At 36.6% G+C, this 20,543-nt stretch overlaps 1 protein-coding gene across 15 annotated transcripts in view; it reads left to right on the top strand.

The window, feature by feature from the left end:
* Nucleotides 1-20,543, top strand: part of RIMS1 (regulating synaptic membrane exocytosis 1) — a 473,974-nt gene that overhangs the window by 443,466 nt on the left and 9,965 nt on the right. The window lies entirely within an intron of this gene.

The raw sequence follows: 20,543 nt of genomic DNA on the forward strand, positions 1-20,543 counted from the left end.
ATGCGGGACTTGATCCTGGAACTCAGGATCACTCCCTGAGCCAAAGGCAGACATTCAACATGCTGAACCACCCACACGTCCCTCAGTATTTCATCTTAATGTTTATTTTTAGTGTTATTTTAATCCTCATTTGATATGAACTGAAAATAAATATTGCCAATATGAAATTAGCTTACTACTTTAATATCACATAAGCCTCAAAATATATTAAATATTTAATATTCTTATAAATTTACTTCTGCTCTAATGAAAGAATATCAGGTTTGTTTTTAGTTTATATCATAGTCTTCCTTCGAGAAAAGCCACATAAACTCTACAATCTTGGCCATGTTCATTTCCTCCCACTTGTCAAGGTGTAATGTCTTTGTCTGTTTGGCTGCTGTAACAAAAATGCCATATACTGGCCAGTTTATAAACAACAGAAACTTATTTATCACCCTTCTGGAGGCTTGGACGTCCAAGACCAGGGTACCAGCATGATCAGGTTCAGGTAAGGATCTGGTTTCTCGTTCATACATTGATGGCCATTTTTTTACTATAAATTCATATGGTGGGAAGGGCAAGTAAAATATTTGGAGTCTCTTGTATGAAGGCACTAATCCCATTCATGAGGGTTTTACTCTCATGACCTCATCCAAAAGCCCCACCTCCTAAGGCCATCACACTGCATATTAGACTCCATACGTGAATTGGGGAGCCAGGGAAGACACATTCAGTCTTTAGCAAGTAGCTGAAAGAGAATCAAAAGTTTTTGTGTGGTTAACACCAAATGCTTCTCTAACTCCTTCAAACTGTCAGGACTATCACTATTTTAGAATGAAATTAGCCAGAACAGTGCCTTGAAAGTAATAAACAATATCTGGAAAAATGAGACGTAGATAGTAATTGACTTTGCTCAGGATGTCAAATTAGTATCAGTAATATGTGCATGATTCCTAGCCCCCATTTTGTTAAGATAGTTCCTCTATTAATGCTTAGATATCTGGTTATGCAGTTGTTTGCCTGCAGATTCTTTAAATACCGTGCTTGACATAGGTCAGTTAATTCCCTGTATTCCCTGAGATATACAGGTAATTTAGTTCTGAAAATTGGTAAACCTTTGTCACTAGATTTTCCCTTTACCGGCACACTTTTAGGCCTTTATTATATTGTATATTTCAAGTTCTTGTTTGCCTGATTTTCAAAAGATGGAAGGTAGTGGGGTAAAAATTAAAGACAAAATGTTTAATATTTTGTACCAATTTTCCCACCAAATATTTTCTCTTTATTTCCTAAGGATTTTCTTTTGCCTTTATGGGTATGTAACTTTACGTTTTGTTATGTAGTACTTATTCTAATCACACTCAATAGAAAAGCAGCCAGCCAGCAGTTTCTCAATTCTCTCATGCACAGAGGCTCAAATTAACCCTTTTGTACATAAATTGTATTCTTGTCAGTCATGGAATCATCCTTCATCAGCAGCATACAACCTCCAAGACCTTGGTGGCCAGTCCTCGAATTACCACAGTTTACTTAATTTGCACATTTTGCTGCTTATTATGTTCTGAGGTATGGTTTGATCTCAGTGCCAGCCTGGAATGAAGTAGTTACAGCATTTTGCTCTACAAGGACCAGCTGCTCAGACTCATATGGTGCTGATGGCCACCCTTACTCTTGTGGTCTTTTTTTGGAAAATTGGTCTCTCTTTCTCTCTCCTTCTCCCCTACTTCCAATTAATTTATTCTCCTCTCTTCACTCAGAATCTGAAAAATTTCTCCTGAATTTATTAACTTAACTCCTTCTATGCCTACTAGCTAATCCTGATACCTCCCCCTCCAAAACCATAAATTACCTTTCTGATCACTAAGTAAATAGGTATAACAATTTTAAAAATTTTTATCTCATCCTCTAGATTAGGTATGCAGCTGAGTGTTAGAAAAAAAATAAGCCAATGAACTAACTTGTAACAACCAGAGGCAGTTGCTAATTAGAAATCCAAATAAACCAACAATTATGATATAACAAACTGAAGTGAAACATTTCCAGATGATAGTATTTTGGGAGTGCAGCCACCTTGAGTAGTCCTTACATTTTCACAATTGATTTTGCTTCTTCCTCTACAATGACATAACATACAAAAGCTCCTCTGGCTGTGTATGCAGGTCTCCAGAGGTAGTGGGGCAAGATTTGGGCAGGAAAGGGGCAATGAGTATGGATTGTTTGTAACTAAGATACCACCTAAATGGGATTTTGCAGTATTTTCTGGCTGCTGACTCTGTGGAAGTTTGCTAGTTAACATGTCTGTAATCCTCACCTTCTGAGTTGAAAGTATTCCATCTGACAGAATTTTTTAATATCTTCACTAATAAAATAGAAACTGGATGATTTTTCAAAGCTACCAGTTGATTTTACAAGCTCAAGAGGAAAGAGATGACTCTTAATGCATCTGACTTTACTTTTTTTTTCTCTTGAAAATTCTTAAAAATTTTAAGTGATGGCTATTAAGGAGGGCACCTATGATGAGCGCTGGGTCTTATAAGTGATGAATCCCTAAATTCTACTCCTGAAATCAATATTACTCTATATGTTAACTAACTGGAATTTAAATAAAAACAAAACAAAAAATTTTTAAGTTAAAAACGGTCAATATGATTTTCCAATTTTATAGTTTTAAAAAGATTTATCTCAAGACCCTAGTTTTCTTTGGAATCTCCACTTAAAACAAATCTTAGCAAATAATGCTTTCACATTCTATTAAAAATATGCAGAGAAATACCAATCATGTGAGGATCATAAACAAGACATTACAATATGTGCTAGCACATCCTATCTTGTTCTGTGAGGTATAAGCTCCACTGCACTGAACCTATTTTCCTGCTGCCCTGATCCTACCCCACCTGGTTTACTTAAGAAATATTCTGTCTAGGTATAAGGCTTTGTACTTCCTGTGTGCCAACATGAAGATCATCAACCCGAGGGACAGAGAAGTGAGGATTGAGCCTTCAAAGATATATGTACCCAGTAGAACTGTTATTACACACATTGTCTCTTTTCTTCTTGTACCTCCAAGGTTCCTGAACCAATGAGAGGTAAAACTCTACCAAAGAGAATAGGTTTTTGTGACTCACATAAGACTTCCTTGTTTTTTTTTTAATTTTTTTTAATTTATTTATGATAGTCACGCACAGAAAGAGAGAGAGAGAGAGGCAGAGACACAGGCAGAGGGAGAAGCAGGCTCCATGCACCGGGAGCCCAACGTGGGACTCGATCCCGGTCTCCAGGATCGCACCCTGGGCCAAAGCCAGGCGCCAAACCGCTGTGCCACCCAGGGATCCCCTTCCTTGGGTTTTAATCATGAAAATTTATTCCAAGTTTTTCAGACTGACCAAAACTCCATACAAAACTACCCAACAGATTTATTCTAATGATAATTCTTCAAATCTATCAAAATAAAGGATTTGTGGTATTATGAAGCATGAGACAGTTTTATACATGAGATATCCTTGGTTGCCCCAGGACTGCTTCCATGTTTTCACTACTGTAAATAATGCTGCAATAAATACATGGGTGCATATATTCTTTCAGATTAGTGTTTTTGTTTTATTTGGGTAAATACACAGTAGCAGAATTACTGGATCATACAGTAGTTCTATATTTAATTTCTTTCAGAAACTCCATATTGTTTCCACAGTGGCTGCACCAGCAGGGCATGAGAGTTCTTTTTCTTTATATTCTCACCAACACTGATTTTGTGTGTGTGTGTGTGTGTGTTTTGTTTGTTGTTTGTTTGTTTGTTTGTTTGTTTTAGCCATTCTGACAGGTGTTTTAGCCATTCTGACAGGTGACACCTCATTGTGGTTTTGATTTGCATTTCCCTGGTGATTAGTGATGTTGAACATCTTTTCATATGTCTGTTGGCCATCTGTATGTCTTCTTTGGAGAAATGTCTTCATGTCTTCTGACCACTTTTAATTGGATTATTCGGGGATTTTGGTGTTAGGTTGTATAGGTTTTTTATATTTTGGATACTAACCCTTTACCAGATATATCATTTGCAGATATCTTCTCCTGTCTGGTAAGTTGCCTTTTCATTTTGTTGATTTCTTCCTTTGCTGGGCAGATGCTTTTTATTTTGATGTAGTTCCAATAGTTTATTTTTTTCTATTGTTTCCCTTGCCTCAGGAGACACATCTACAAAAATATTGCTACCATTGATCCCAGAAAATTACTGCCTGTGTTCCCTTCAAGGATTTTTATAGTTTTATGAGGTTTCACATTCAGGTCCTTAACCCATTTTGAGTTTATTTTGTGTAGGGTGTAAGAAAGTGGTCCAGTTTGATTATTCTGCCTATAGTTGTCCACTTTTCCAAACACCATTTGCTGAAGAGACTGTCTTTTTCCCATGATATATTCTTGCCTCCTTTATCAAAGATTAATTGATCATATAATCATGAGTTTATTTATGGCCTCTCTGTTCTATTTTATTGATCTATGTGTATATTTTTGGGCCAGTTACCATACTGTTTTGATTACAACAGTTTTGTAGTATTTCTTGAAATCTGAGATTGTGATTCCTCTAGTTTTGTTGTTTTTCAAGATTACTTTACTATTCAGGGTCTTTTTGGTTCTATACAAATTTTAAGATTATTTGTTCTAGTTTTGTGAAAAATGCTGTTTTTTATAGAGATTTTGAGATTGCAAAAATCTGTAGACTGCTTTGGGTAGAATGGACATCGTCACAGTATTTGTTCTTACGATTCATGAGCATGAAATATCTTTCCATCTGTGTCATCTTCAATTTTTTTCATCAATATTTTATAGTTTTCAGAGTACAGGTCTTTTGCCTCCTTGTTTTTCACCTCCTAGGTTTATCCCTAGGTATCTTACTATTTTTGAAGCAGTTGTAAATTGGATTGTTTTCTTAATTTCTTTTTCTACTACTTCATTATTAATGCATAGAAATGCACTAGATTTCTGTGTATTGATTTTGTACCCTGTAGCTTTACTGAATTCACTTATGAGTATTAGTAATTTTTTGGCGGAGTCTTTAGGTTTTCTATATATAGTTTGCCATCTGCGAATAGTGAAAGTTTTACTTCTTCCTTACCAATTTGGATACTTTTTATTTTTTTTCTGTCTGATTGCTGTAGCTAGGACTTCCAGCACTATGTTGAATAAAAGTGGTGAGAGTGGACATCCTTGTCTTGTTCCCGACCATGGGGGAAAGCTCTCAGTTTTTCCTGTTGAGTATGATGTTTGCTGTGGGGTTTTCCTTTATGGAATTGATTATGTTGTGGTATGTTCCCTCTGAACCTACTTTGTTGAAAGTTTTTATCATGAATACATATTGTACTTTGTCACATGCTTTTTCCACATCTATGGAGATGATCATATGATATTTATCCTTTCTGTTTTTGATGTATCATGTTGATTGATTTGCAAATACTGAACCACCTTTGTATCCCCAAAATGAACCCCACTTGATCATGGTGAATGATTTTGTGATGTATTGTTGGATTCAGCTTGCTAATATTTTGTTTAGGATTTTTGCATCTATGTTCATCAGAGGTTTTGGCCTGTACTTTTTTTTAGTAGTGTTTCTATCTGGTTTTGGTATCACGGTAATACTGGCTTCACAGAATGAATTGGAAAGTTTTCCTTCCTCTTCTATTTTTTTGGAATAGTTTGTAAAGAATAGGTATTAACTCTTCTTTAAATGTTTAGTAGAATTCACCTGTGAAACCATTGGGTCCTGGACTTTTGTTTTTAAGAGTTTGTCTTATTGTTTGTTTGTTTGTTTGTTTGTTTTACTGATTAAATTTCATTGCTAGTAATAAGCCTATTTGTATTTTTTATTTCTTCCTTATTCAGTTTTGAGAGATTATATGTTTCTAGGAATTTATCCATTTTTTCTAGATTGTCCAATTTATTGTCATATAGTTTTTATAATTTCTCATAATCATTTGTATTCCTGTGGTGTCAGTTGTTATTTCTCCTCTATAGCTTCTGATTTTGTTTAGTTGAGTTCTCTCTCTCTCTCTCTCATCTTTTTTTAATTAGTCTTGCTGCAGGTTTTCAATTTTATTGATCTTTACAAAGAACCAACTCCTTGTTTCATTGATCTTTTCTATTGTTTTTTTTTTTTTAGTTGCAATTTCATTTAGTTTTGCTTTAATCTTTATTATTCCTTTCCTTCTACTAGTTTTGGGTCTTGTTACACCTAGCTTCTTTAGGGGTAAGATTAGGTTGTTTGGGATTATTCTTGCTTCATGAGGTAGGCCTATATTGCTATAAACTTTCCTCTTAGAACAGCTTCTGCTCTGACCCAAAGATTTTGGACTATAGTGTTTTCATTTTCATTTGTCTCGATGTATATTTTGATTTCTCTTTCAATTTATTGATTGACTCACTCATTGTTTAGTAGCATGTTATTCAACCTCCATGTATTTGTCTCCTTTCCATATTTTTTCTTGTGGTTGATTTCTAGTTTCACAGCATTGTGGTCAGAAAAGATGCATGTTATAACTGATTTTTTCAATTTGTTGAGACTTGTTTTGTGGCCTATTGTAGGAGGTATTTTAAAGAATGTTCATATGTACTTGAAAAAACATGCATTCTGCTTTTGGGGGATGGAACGTTCTGAATATGTCTATTAAATCCACCTCGTTTAGTGTGTCATTCAAAGCCTCTGTGTCCTTACTTTCTGTTTGGATGATCTATCCATTGATGTAAGTGAGGTGTTAAAATTTCCTACTATTCTAAAAAAAAAAAAATCTCCTACTATTCTTGTATTACTATTGATTATTCCCAGTATGTTATTAACTGCTTAATGTATTTGGGTGCACCCATCTTGGGTACATAAATATTTACAATTGTATCTTCTTGTTGGATTGTCCCCTTTAAGATATTATGGTATCCTTTGTCTGTTGTTACAGTCTTTATTTTAATATCTATTTCATCCAATATAAGTATTGCTACCCTGGCTCTCTTTTCATTTCATTTGTATCCTTTCACTTTCAGTCTGCATATGTTTGTAATAGGAAGTGTGAAGATGAGTCTCTAATAGGCAGTAGATAAATGGGCCTTGCTTTTTTATCCATTCCGTTACCCTGTGTCTTTTGATTATAGCATTTAGTCCATTTACATTCAAAGTATTTATTGATAGGTATATATTTATTGACATTTTGTTACTTGTTTTATGGTTGTTTTTGAAGTTCTTCCCTGTTTCTTCTCTTGCTGTCTTCTCTCTTGCTGGCTTTCTTTCATGATATATTTGGATTCCTTTCTGTTTTTTGCATACCTATTACTGGTTTTTGATTTCTGGTTACCATTAGGATTATATATAACATCTTATGCTTATAGTAGTCTATACAAAGTTGACAGTTGCTTAAGTTTGAACCTATTCTTTACTCTTCTTCCCTCCATCTCTTAGGTATATGGTGTCATACTTCACATCCTCTTATTTTGTGACTGATTTTTATAGATATACTTAATTTTACAGTTTTTGTGCTTCCTACTTTTCTTCCTCCTACGTATAGTCTTTTCCCTTCCACTCAAAGAGTCCTTTTCAACATTTCTTGCAGAACTGGGTTAGTGGTCAGGAATTCCTTTAACATTTGTTTGGGACTCTTTATCTCTCCTTCTATTCTGAATGATAACTTTGCTGAACAGCATCTTCTTGGCTGCAGATTTTTTTTCTATCAGCACTTTGAATATTTCATGTTATTGTCTTCTGTCCTGCAGAGTTTCTGTTGAAAAATCAGCTGATAGCCTTATGGGGTTTCCCTCATAAGTTACTGTCTTCTTTTGCTGCTTTTAAAATTCTGTGTCACTACTTTTTGCCATTTTAATTATTATGTGTCTTGATGCGGACCCCTCCTTGAGTTGCTTTTGTTGGGGGTTTTATGTGCTTCCTCAATCTGAATTTGTTTCCTTCCCCAGATTGAGGAAATTTTTGACTAATATTTCTTCAAATAAATTTTCTGCCCCTTCTGCTCTCTCTTCTCTTATTGTGATCACTATAACGCAAATGTTATTATTCTTAATGGTGTTGCTGAGTTCCCATAGTCTATTTTCATTTTTTCTTAGTTTTTTCCCCGCTCCTGTTCAGCTTGATTACTTTGTACTATTCTGTCCTCCAGGTCACTGATCTGTTCCTATGTATCCTCAAGTCTGTTATTTATTCCATATAGTGTATTTTTAATTTCAGTTATTGATTTCTTCATCTTTTTTGGTTCTTTTTTATGTTTTCTATCTCTTTGTTGAGGGTCTCACTAAGGTCTTCCACTCTTTTCTCAAGTCTAATATTTTTATGACCATTACTTTAAATTCTCTATCAGGCATATTACTTATCTCCATTTCATTTAGCTCTCTTGCTGTGATTTTGTCCTATTCTTTCATTTGGAACATATTCCTCTGTCTCATTTTTTCTAACTCTGTTTCTGTGTATTAGGTAAGTCAGCTACATCTCCTGCTCTTAAAAGTAATGGCCTTATGAAGAAGAGGTCCTGTATTACCCTGCAGTGCAATGTCCCCCATTCACCAGAAACTGGCATTTCATGGGTGTCTCCTATGGGTGTTGCATGTGCCCTGCTGTTGTGGCTGAGCCGCTTTTGCCTTCAGTCATCTGCAATGACTCTCTTTGCATGTTGTAGGCAGGATTTGGTCCCTTGTCGTGAGTGGGCCAGTCTAAAGCCACATTGGGTTTGAGTTGAGTCAAACCAGAAGTTTGCCAGAGATGTAGTTGCACTGAACTACATGGCATTTTCCCTGTGTTGTTCCTGAAAAGCTTTCACTGATGGGTGCTGCTTTCATTCAGACCAGAGCTCTGCCCCCAGCCCACTGTTGGGACCACAATTGGCCTGGTATGTGTGGTCATCTTCCCCTCTCCTTGGGTCAGGAGTCACTTTGGAGTGGTACTGACCCCTCTAGGGGCTCCTTGCATCCTGCTGGACTTGTGACACCTTCTGGACGGGCTGTAGCCAAGAATGTATTGGAGGGGGCAGGTATGCAGGAGAGCACAGGTATGGAGCTCACTGTTAGCAAAGTCCATGCCTGTCTGCTCTGGGGAGAGAGCTGCAGCCACCCAGAAAAACTCCTGCATAAGCTTTGATGGAGAGTGTGAATCCACATAGCGTACAGGGCAGAAGGGAGGGGGCATGCTGTTAGCAAGCTGGATGAAGAGTATTCATGCTGTGCTGGTTCCCATAGGTGTTCTGAGTATCCAGGCTTGGGGATGAAGGAGGAAAATGGCATCCATCAGCTCTCTTTTTCTTGGAGAAGTCTCCTAATGATCTCTGCCCCTCCAGCACTATGCTCTGAAATTAGTAAACAAATCTCCTTCCTATATACCCTAGGTGATTTTCATACTACTGCTTCTGTGCTGTATCTCAGTGGAGATGTTTGTTATGCTGTCTCTTTAAGGGTAAGGACTCAGTTTCTTCTTCCCCTCCAGCTCTCACAGAGCCAAGCCCACTGATTTTTAAAGTTCCAAGTGTTGGGCAGCCCCAGTGGCTCAGCGGTTTAGTGCCGCCTTCAGCTCAGGGTGTGGTCCTGGAGACCCAGGATCCAGTCCCACGTCAGGCTCCTTGCATGGAGCCTACTTCTCCCTCTCCTTATGTCTCTGCCTCTCTGTGTGTGTCTCTCATGAATAAATAAATAAAATCTTAAAAAAAAAAAAGTTCCAGGTGTTAAGCCCCACTGGTTTTAAGAACTCAAAGAGTTAGGCCCTTCTGTTTTTCAAAGCCAAAGTTATGGGAACTCATTTTCCCAGTGTGGGGTCCCCATACCTTGGTGCTCTTCTCCCCTCTTCATGTCCAAAGCATTCCTCCCTCTCACAGCCTCTCCTGTGAGTCCATTTGGCTCCCAACCCATCTCTGCCCTTCCTACCATCTTCAATGTGGGCTCTTCTCTACATTAGCTGTGGAGAGTCTGTTCTGCCAGTGTTCAGGTTATTTTCTGGGTTATTTACACTGATGTAGGTGTTATCTAGGTGTACCCATGGGACAAAGTGAGCCGATGATCCTCCTACTCTACTATCTTTCCCAGAAGATCTATCTACAGTAATGATATTTAATGAACATTATTTATTGCTAGTTTCTCCCCTTCTAACCCTGCATATTCTCACATGTCATAAGGAAGAAAAATTCCCATTAATTTTATTGTTAGAAGAGTCTTATTCTTCCAAATATAAAACTATAGAGGAACAATCTAATATAACCCCAATTTCTTATCCAAAGTTAAAGTATTGACAGTACTGTTCACAAAATTGCTAATTTTTTAAATCCCCTATTGATTTTATTTAGAGCACTATGTACTATGATACAGGACAGGCTGCTGTAACAAGATACCCTTAGATACAGTGGCTTAATGAATACTGTCATATAACAGGACAGTCCAGTCTGGGTTATAGTGGCTCCATCATGTCAGGGATCCAGGAGGTGCCAATTCAACAAGTGCTTCCATCTTGAGGTCCAGAGTAGTTGCTGCAGCTCCCACCATTATGTCCCCATGCCATCAAGAGGGGAGAGGGAAAGGGATATGCAGTTGGTCTTTAGCTTGTAGGATGGGGAAATTGTATCACTAAGATAAAAGGGTCAGAATGGGTACTGGGGACACAAGTAGTCTCTGTGACATGTTGCAATTTAATTATGCTTCATTCTAAATATTTTGAGTTAAATATGATGCACAGAAACATGTGCTTTCAGTAGAGCAAGAGGAATTATCATCATTCAACTTGAAAACTTAATCTGTACAAAATACTGGAGATCTTATTGTTGTAACAATATTTAACTTAAATAGGTACAGAACACTGTCCTGAGTGCTTTACATGGATTATCTCAATTACTACTCAAAATTATCCTGTGAGCTAGGTATTATTATCCCTCCCCTTTCATAGATGGAGGAAGGTGAGGCATACAGAGAGAGGTGAAGTAAGCTGCCTACAGCCACAGAACTAACATATGGTAAAGCTGGTACTTGAATCCAGACATTCAGATTTCAGAATTACCTCTCAAATAATTTCCTGTTCAGCCAGCCCTTGGAATCTTAGGCTGCCTTTTGAACCTGGATAGGAGGAAAGATTCTCTAAATAGCAATACCCTGAATTTAAACAAAAATTTTTAAATTAAAAATATACAATAAAACAAGATGTAGCCTAAATTATTGTTTTATTTTTACAACCAGAATGGTTGATAGTAAGGAGATATTCTAGGTTTATAATCAATAAATGAAATCCAGATTCATCTAAGGTATTAATTTAGGCTAAAGGAGATAGAAAAAAAAATTGATCTAAATGTGTTTTTTTACTACTCCTGGGAAAATATATATAAAGCCTTATTTTCTGAACCTCAAGGATTGTTGGTAAATGATTTAGGTATATTCAGCTATACTTCAGACCATTTTTTTAATCAAGGATATCTGAAACAAATTCATCCTGTTATTTGGGGCTTAATCTCACCCTCAGACCATTCAGGTGATGACATATCCATAGGTGCTTTAAAAGATATTTAAATCATCACATTGAATAAATAAGGGGATGGCTTTAGAGTGTTAAACTAACAATATCCACTCCCTAGATGCATTAGTTTGCTAAGGCGGCCATAACAAAATACCATACATGGGGCAGTTAAAATAACAGAAATTTATATTCTCACAGTTCTAGATGCTAGAAGTCTATGATCAAGGTGTGGGCAGGTTTGCTTTCCTCTGAGGCCTCTCTTCTTGGCTTGCAAACAGCTGCCCTCTTCACATGATGGTGCCTTTCTGTGTCCTAATGCCTTCTTCTCATAAGAAAACCAAAAAGGTGAGGATTCGAGCCCCCGCTAGCAGGGTTATTTTAACTTTATCACCCTTTAAAGGCTCTGTCACCAAATTCAGTCATATTCTGAAATAGCAATCTATTTTTTCAACGTATGAATGGCGGGGGTGGGAGGAGTAGTCCATAATATGGAAACTCTTTGTAAACACTGAAGCTACAAAATCAATTGGCAGCAGTGAGAAGTTCAGCTTTGACCTCCCCCATCTTACAGCTTTGCCCAAAATAGAATGTGGTACAGGTAGTATGTTTCAGTGACAATAAACCTCTTCATCTAAATATTTTTTGGCAGCCTTACTAAATTCAGTATGAAGATTATTTAAAAGAGCATCTTGAACTTGCTATTGCTTACATTTTCACCAGCCAGGCAAGAGGAAAAATGAAAACTCAGTGTGACACTGGCAAATGTTTTGCTGAAAAGCTCAAGTGTGGTTGAATGAACTGAGCAGATAGGACAGACAGGCATTACCTTGGCTCAGAACAATACCGGGTCTCCTACCAGAGAATAACTATTAGCCACAGAAGAACTGGAAAAATACAGATCAGTGTTCAGTATGCATGAATCCCTTTTCTAGAGTTGTATCTGTAGAAAACTTAAAGTATATGGCAGCAAGAGAAAACTACCTCTTTCAGGTTATGACAGTGAAATAAAAGAGGATAGGCACATCACTGAGAAAGATTTTGAAGTATTCTGAAAATATCATTAAGGGAATTTATTCCATCATCTCACAGAAATATTCTTAATGATACTATTTTTATTTTCTTGACTATTTTATTTCTTTCATTATAAATCTCTCTAGAAAATGAGACGAGGAAAGGAAAGCTGTGAACTTTATTGCTTGTAGGATTAACATAGAGGATAAATGAGGGAGACCAAAAAGTCAAAGAGGCCTCATGCAATTTTGTAAAAATAATCTTCAGATGTATGAAATTTTTACAAGTTGTACTTATCTGGTTTGGGATGAAATACATTTTTAAAACTTTGGCATAACACAAAAGGAACACTTGTTTGTTTAAAAACTAAGAAAGAAAAACCGTGGCACTATTAGAACAGACTACCTTATAAAGATTTCTATGTAGTTATGACAACATTAGAAGCATCTGACAACAAAGGGGAACTGCTGAATGCTTTCTTTTAGAGAATGATTACTAAAGACCTTTGACAATACTGCTATATCATATTGCATATAATACAAATTACACACAACGTTATTGGGATAATATTGGCATTAGGAAGACCAAGACCTTGAGATCATTAACAACATTAATAAATAACAATACAACAGCCACCCAAATGATACATACTGTACACTTGAGAGCATTATAGGAAAGGTCCCGTGTGAGCCTGCCCGCCTGCCATCCCTCTAGCTTCAACTCTCATCATTGACAGAACCCTGGTCATTCTGGAAATGTAGTTTTCTCAAGAGGCTATGTTCTCTATCATGTCAGGACCTTTAAATATACTGCTCTCTTAGCCTAAAATACAAATACCACCCCCATCCACCATCTGCATGGAGTTAAAATTTCCTTTTCAAATCCCTTGGATACCTAGTCTCTCAGCATATCCAATACTGTGAGTTTAACTGTAATTGCTGCTACTTTGTTTGAACACCAGATAAAGTGGTTGGTTTGTTTTTTGTTTTTTTTTTTTTTAGGAAGCCTATTTTAGAGATCATCATAAGCACCAGAATTATCTTCAGGAACAAAGTAAAGGAAGAGAAGATTTGCATTTCTCATCTCCTGATCTCACCAGGTTCCATGCTCATTTAGTGGCAGAGCAAGCACAGACTCACACGCACTGTTTAAATTGTTCCTTCTCTCCCCTTTTTCTTCCTCTCTCCATATTATTGAATATACGTAAAACAAATACCTAAAGCTAAATAAATATAAAATAAGTCCTCTGTTTTAATTATGCTGAATCACAAACTTCTGCGTGTCAGTCTCTCCTACTAGGCAACAACATGGTTGCGGCTAAGGCCTCTCCTTTTTACTCTTCCATATATACGGTACTGGAGCCAAAACACTCCGAGAATAGTTTGTTGAATAAGTAAACAAGGGAATGAATGACCAAAACATATTAACTACAACAACTTTTCTTTTTAAAAACATAACAATTTTGTCTCTGTACATAAAAAATATTTAATTTTTATCACTGATCTCAGTTTCATTTTCAGGATTACCAAAAGACTGCATCTACTTCTAGTTTTTCTTTGTGAGCTAATAGGATATTACTGCATTTATCTTTCGGATCTGAACTGTTTAATCAGTTAAATGATATTCTTTTACTGATTTTTCCAATTAATTGATGAAACTGACTATTCATTTGGCATTAGAGAATACTTTGAATGATGATTTATCAGACATTATCTATGTTTATCCACCTTTCCAACCAATAATATTAGATCTAAAAATTTTAATGTTTTGTGCATTCGATCATTCCCATCTGTATAGAAACAGGCTCTAATGTCACATATCTTAAAAAGTAGATAACCTCTACATATCCTATGCAATTCTCCAACCTACCTCTCAGTCACAACAAACCTTTTCAAAATAGTCATGGAAACTCCCTCTACTTACTGTGTCTCATTCTCTTTTCTGACTGACCATTCCTTTCAGACTCCTAGCCCTACTGCTTCACCAAATCTACTCTTGAAATCAGTGATTTCCATGAAGTCAAACTCTATCATCACTTCTGTCTGTGCCTTTTTTCTTTTTTTAAGATTTTATTTATTTATTTGAAAGAGGGAGAGAATGAGTGCTTGAGCACTGGTGGGGATGGGGGAGAGGCAGAGGAAGAGGAAGAAGCAGACTCCCCAAGAGCAGGGAGTCCTACATGGGATTTAGTTCCTGGGACCCTGAGATTATGACCTCGCCCAAAGGCAGATGCTTAACTGACTGAGCCACTCAGGTGCCTTTCTAAAATTCTTACTGTTTCTTACTAAAATTCTAGGTAGTAGACAATACTTTTTTTTTTTTACTTCTAACACTTTATTCTTGTGATTTCTGCACCATGACACTTATCTATTTTACCCCATGCCTTAAAACATCTTCCCTTGAGGCTCTTTAACAGTCTTGATTTTCTTCTGGACCTCTCTAAATATAGGAAATACCCCAGGCTTTATTTTGCTTACTCCTTTTATCTCTCTCTATACTTCCTCCCTATTTCATTTACTATGATAGATTTTAATTCCATCTGCGATAGATTTTTAATTCCATCTGCATGCCAGTATATACTGTCTGTCTAACTACTGGTTGACCTATCCCTCATGGTCCTGACTCATGCACATACTTCCTACTTTACTCTCCACATGGCTACTTAGGAAGCCCCTCAAACATCCAAGAGAGAACTCATCATTTTCACCACTCATAATGAATTCCTCTTCCTTTCCAGTAAATGACACTACTATTAACTAGTTAACTAAAAACCTGAAAGTTAATTGATGTGTTTTTTTCTGAACCTCTTGTACATCTAATAGAGCAAATACTGTCATATCCACTTCAAAATATAATCAAAGCTTACCCTTTTCCCTATCTCCACTGCTGCTTCCCTAACCTAAGCCACTATTTATCTCTCTTCATAGGTAGGAAAGTAGCTTTCCAATTCTTCTCTGCTCCCACTTCTAGTTTCTACAGTTCATTCTGCACATAAGAGCTAGAATGATCCTTTGAAAATTGTAAATCATATCCTGACCCTTCCCTGTGGCCTCCCAGTACACTCAGCACAAAATCCAGGTCTTTTCCAGCAGGCCATGCCCCACCTTGTCCTTCACCCTCTTCCACCCTATCTTCTCCTTATCCATATGACTTCAGCTTCCCATAGCTTTCTCAGACCAGCCAAGGAAAGTCAATCACTCCTCAAGGTCTTGCACTTGCTCCTTCTGTCTGGATAATACTTCCATTAGATCCAGAAGTGTCCTTTTCTGCCCAGCTGGTCAAAAGTAACTCACTCTACTGGGACAGTCTATTCTGCTTTGGTTTACTTTTTTTCCATGATGATTACCAGTTCTAAAATTATCATAACTTATTTGTTTTAATTGTGTATTATATGCACTATCCTGTCTTCTTACTGTTCTAGCTCCAACACCTAGAAAAATGCCTCTTAGATTAGGTACTTGCTGGTGCCTGGGTAGCTCATAGGATCAAGTCCTGCATCAGGCTCCCCACAAGCCAGGAGCCTGCTTCTCCCTCTGCCTATGTTTCTGCCACTCTCTTTGTGTCTCTCATGAATAAATAAATACAATCTTTAAAAAAAAAGATTAGTTATTGCTTAATGAGTATTTACATAATAAAGTAATGTATCAGTGAGGGTGTTTCTCAATATAACATACATCTCTTACTATGAAAAGAGGGAAATAATTAATTATACATTCCAGAACATTATATAAAGGAAAGTTGTTTTTCCAAAGCAGGGGAAAATAATTGTTCCCAAATTATATGGATTTTACTAATTTTTCATGTGTTCATGAATATAGAGTATTAAAATAGGCTATTTTCTAATCCCTTTGTTCTTTATATAATACTTGGGACAGCAGTTTCAAGTCAAAGGTTTCATGTCATAATCTGATAGGAGACTTCATGTCTTAACCAGGTTGATGATCCTTCAATGGATACAAATAATTGTTAAATAATGGTGATCTCATTTAATGGTTTAATGCATTATATTGATACTTTTTAAATTACATATATGGAACATATATTTATGCTATAATCACAGCATATATACAGAGAGATACAGATAATTATATATATTTGTGTTTACATAGAATATATATGATTTTAACAAAGTTTTTAAATGAATTTGTAAGCCCATATGAAATTGTGTACATGAAAATATCTATGTAGCTAAACCATTGTTCTGTTCATAAAATAAATGAGATTAGACTTTGTGTTTTCCTAAACTATGGTATAAAGGAATGGTCATAAAATTGAGATTCAGAAGATCTAATCCAGCTTCTGCTGGTAACTAGCAAATCATTTTGAGCAAATTGTTTTACTTATTAGAAATGTACATTCCATTAGGAGAGGGATTTTTGTCTGTTGTGTGCATTGCTGTATCACCAGTATCTGGTTAAAAGGCTGGGCTGAGTGTAAGTGCTGAACAAGTATTTGTTGCATGAGGTATACTTCTCCAAAATTAGTTTCCACATCTACAAAACAAAGTTCTTTCCAATCCTTGCATTCTAAATGGTATTAAAGCTGTTGGGAATTTAAATAAGACAGATTCGTAGCTAGAACTATATTCAGTTTTTACCTAGGCTTTTATAAAATTGTTTAGTTTATCAAAAATCTTTTTTTTATCAAAAATCTTTTTATTGGATATTTATTAACAAGAATAAGACAAGAGATAGGTATCAGTCCCTATTTGCTGTCTTCAAAAGGACTAAAACAAAAACTTTACAATTAAAAACATATTATTCAAATTCATAAAAGTAAGTAAGTATAAAAGAAAGTTCAATGACCAACTTCTCAAATGATGTTTTCTCAAGGTGTGTAGCATTTACATTTTGGAAGCTATTAAGTTTTAAAACTGTTCCAAGAATGTTAGGGCAACCTGTAAATATACCCTTCTTTAAGAATACTTGATGTCCCAATTAAAGAATATAAACGAATTAACAGATTCTACTTTTTTTTCATTCATTGAACAAATGTGTAATAAGTGACAACTCTGTGAAACCCTGTGTTAGGAAATGATAGCCTACTTGATGAGCCTACTCTGCACCTGTCACCTGCACTTCCAAGTGTACCCAGAGCCCTGAGATCTCTGGTGACACAGCCTTTTGGCCAGAGCCAACATCAACATTGGAAAGACTACAGAGGAAAGTTGTGCAGGACCAAGAAGACAGGGGCCCTCTCCTGACCACCATTACTCACAGCCTCCCCACCAGTCACCACTACCAGTCCCACCAGGGGTGTTTCTTCCCTGTTCCCTCATGGATTGTGTTGTCACTTCCTCCACACTGATGATTAATGAAACCCTCACCCCTTTATAATAAAACCGTTGCTGCTCTACCTTGTCACTTTTTATACCCTCCCCCATCCTACCTGTTTTTTTTTCCATAGCAATTATTACCAAGAATATATTTATTCGTCCATCGTCTTGATTGTATACACACACTAGAATGTCAGCTCCATGATAGCAGGAAATTTGTCATTCATCATGTCCCCAGCACCTAGAGCAGCGTGTACATATCACAAGTACTAGTAAATATTTGTTGAATGGATGGATAAATGAAAAACTGATGAATGAATGACCTGAACCTCCCCACTATTGATCTTAACTGTTCTCCTCCAATTTCCAGCATCATCTCACCATTTAGATTTAAAATTTGCCCTCATTTTCCTAGCTGTGATAGTCCTTGTTCTCAATAAGAATTTGGTGTTCAACCCTGGGTTTATTGCCTCCTGCTGCTTCAGGGAAACACTTGCATAATTCCACTTAGCTTGCTTTCATAATACGCCCTTGGGGCTTGCCTTTACTCTGCAAGTGGAATCTAGTCAATATGTGTGTGTGTGAATGAAATGTTGTTCTACCATAGTGACTTCATAAAGGAACTACATTTTGAGAAGGAGGCACAATATACAAACAAATAAATATATAAATAAAAAACAGCATTAGAATGTCCATAAATGAATTCACTGCATTCAGTAATTGTACAAATTCTACGAGGATGAGTCAAATAGGCAAGACAGAGACTAGAAGGGTTTGGAAAAGTAGAGAATCCCTGAGCCTTAGTTGGAAAAATGGGTACATCCATATGAATGTTGGTAGCAGTGATTTAAATTACTATAATGTTTCTATTTGGCGATTTAGAAATAGCTATTAAGATTAAACAGATTTCCTATCCTTTCACTGGTATTCAACTTCTGGAAATTTGTTCTATAAAAACTCTCCTGTAACAACAAGAAACATCCCAATGCTCCTCAGTTAGGAGATGGCTTAATTATGATGCCACCTAATGGTGCAATCATTAAAAAAAAATAGATATAGACATGTTTGTATTAAGGAATGAGGAAAATGTGTGATCTTGCTATTGAGTTTATACCAATGTTCTAGATACTAAGGATAACAGTGAGCAACATTCACAATGTCCCTCTCCTCATAAAGATGGCATTCTAATTGGGGAAACAGGCAGCAAACAAATAGAAATTTAATGACAGAGCAGTGCTATAAAGAAATGTCAAGCATAGCAAGGAGATAGAAAGTGATAAGCATCAGTAAAAGCCTCTCTGAGGGGGTGACATTGGCACAGAGACTTGAATAAAGTGAGGGGGCAAGGCAAGAAAGTCAGAAGGGAAAGACAGGAAAGCAGCGTGCTTGGAGTGTTCAAGAAAATGTGGGAAGACTGTGTGACTGGAGACAAGTGATCACAGGAATGAGAGGCAGTGTGAGATCTGAGAGGTGAGCAAGGGTTAGGTTATGTGGCATTTTATGGGCCATAGTAACAGTTTTGGATTTTCTTTTAATTTTGTTAATAGAAAAGCACAAACTCTTAAGCAAGGGAATGACATATTCAGATTTATGTTTTTAAGAAACTCCTGTGGCTCTTATGTAGAGAATATTCAGCATTCTGAACATAGTATAACCAATTTTTTTATTAAATAATCTACAAGATTACAGTGACCAAAAAATCAGGAAAACATGCAGTGTTTCCTATAGTTTATTTATGAGTGTTTTGAAGCATCTGCTTTACAGAGGCTGTATGAGGGTTGAAGAGTTTGTGTGTGTACGCACATACATGGTTATGCATATAGAGCTTTTTTCATATATTAATGGCTATTAAATGATACTATATGAAAAACTGAAAGAAAACCAGAAATTCATATCAGATGTGTGGATGGAAAATGTGTGGCAGGTATTAAAAGACTAAGTGTTTGTCTAACCTTTTGATATTGCTTTAATCAAACAAATGTTTTAGAATTTAATTTCCATGCTATGAATAGAATGCCAGTTAGTGCATTTCAAAGTGGCTTGATGAAGTTGCTCTGAACTTAGAGTTTATCAAGAAAATGATCAGCCATTATAATTCACAATACCAAAAGAGACTCACACCCAAAACTGCCAGACAGAAGTCACGCAGCTGAGACAAAAAACCAATGAGAGAGCCATAAAGGCTTGGAGTTAAGATATACCTGTTCTACCTCCATAAAGGCACATGCCTCCTATGTGCCATCTCAATAAAGAATATGTATGGTAAAGTGTTTCGAAAATCATTAAATAAAACACTACTGTTTCTCTTTATGAGATTGCTGAGAAACGGCCAAAACTGGTTATTTTTCATATTTGCTTCCCTGTGTCTCTTCCCCTTTAAAGGACAAGGCCTGGGGCAGCCCCGGTGGCTCAACGGTTTAGTGGGTTTAGTGCCGCCTTCAGCCCAGGGCGTGATCCTGGAGTCCCGGGATCAAGTCCCACCTCGGGCTCCCTGCATGGAGCCTGCTTCTCCCTCCGCCTGTGTCTCTGCCTCTCTCTCTCTCTCTCTCTCTCTCTCCTCTCTGTCTCTCTGTCTCTGAATAAATAAATAAAATCTTAGAAAAAAAAAAAAGGACAAGGCCTGTTCATTTAGGTCTGTTCAGAACACTCCAGATTGGGAAAAACCTTTTGTTTTGTTCAGCATTATATTTCCACATAAGACAGTTCAGTAGCAAATCGTTTTTCACTGCAGTTGATAACTTGAGCAGCAATAAGTCAATAAATTCATTTTGGTTCACTGAGATTCAAGTAGTCTCTGGAACTGAGGCAGTGGTCTACCTT

Source organism: Nyctereutes procyonoides, unplaced genomic scaffold, assembly GCF_905146905.1.
Source record: "Nyctereutes procyonoides isolate TBG_1078 unplaced genomic scaffold, NYPRO_anot_genome, whole genome shotgun sequence".
Taxonomy (NCBI): domain Eukaryota; kingdom Metazoa; phylum Chordata; class Mammalia; order Carnivora; family Canidae; genus Nyctereutes; species Nyctereutes procyonoides.